The sequence below is a fragment of the Echinops telfairi genome, unplaced genomic scaffold, assembly GCF_000313985.2.
Source record: "Echinops telfairi isolate 266 unplaced genomic scaffold, ASM31398v2 ScPeMD7_7469;HRSCAF=8507_0, whole genome shotgun sequence".
Classification (NCBI taxonomy): Eukaryota; Metazoa; Chordata; class Mammalia; order Afrosoricida; family Tenrecidae; genus Echinops; species Echinops telfairi.
Genome location: NW_022111372.1, coordinates 38,318,357 through 38,318,748, shown reverse-complemented (window position 1 = coordinate 38,318,748; position 392 = coordinate 38,318,357).

Below are 392 nucleotides of genomic sequence, written 5' to 3'. Positions count from 1 at the left end.
TATCTCAACCGTACAATTGTGCATTACTGAACCCAGAAGTAGTATTACTGAACTCGTAGGAGTAGCAGCGGGTGGGGGCTGGGCCCCTCACCCTCTCCCCAAGCGTCACTTATTTTTTTATTTAGTACTACAAAAACTCTTAGGTCATATGCATCTGTGTTTCTATATGTGAGGGGCTGTATTTCAAAGTGGTTGTGCCTGCACTGTTTTATTTTTCCTGGAGCAGAGGATACATCTAATGAGGGATGTCAGAAAAGGGTACAGAGTTGAGATACCCTCAGGGGAGGACTTCCAGGTGATGAGCAGGGCTGGTGTTCCCTGTCCTGCCTTGGATGATGCAGAGGTGACAATGATGGAAGTAGAAGGGGTCAGAGGATGTCTTGGCCCTCTGT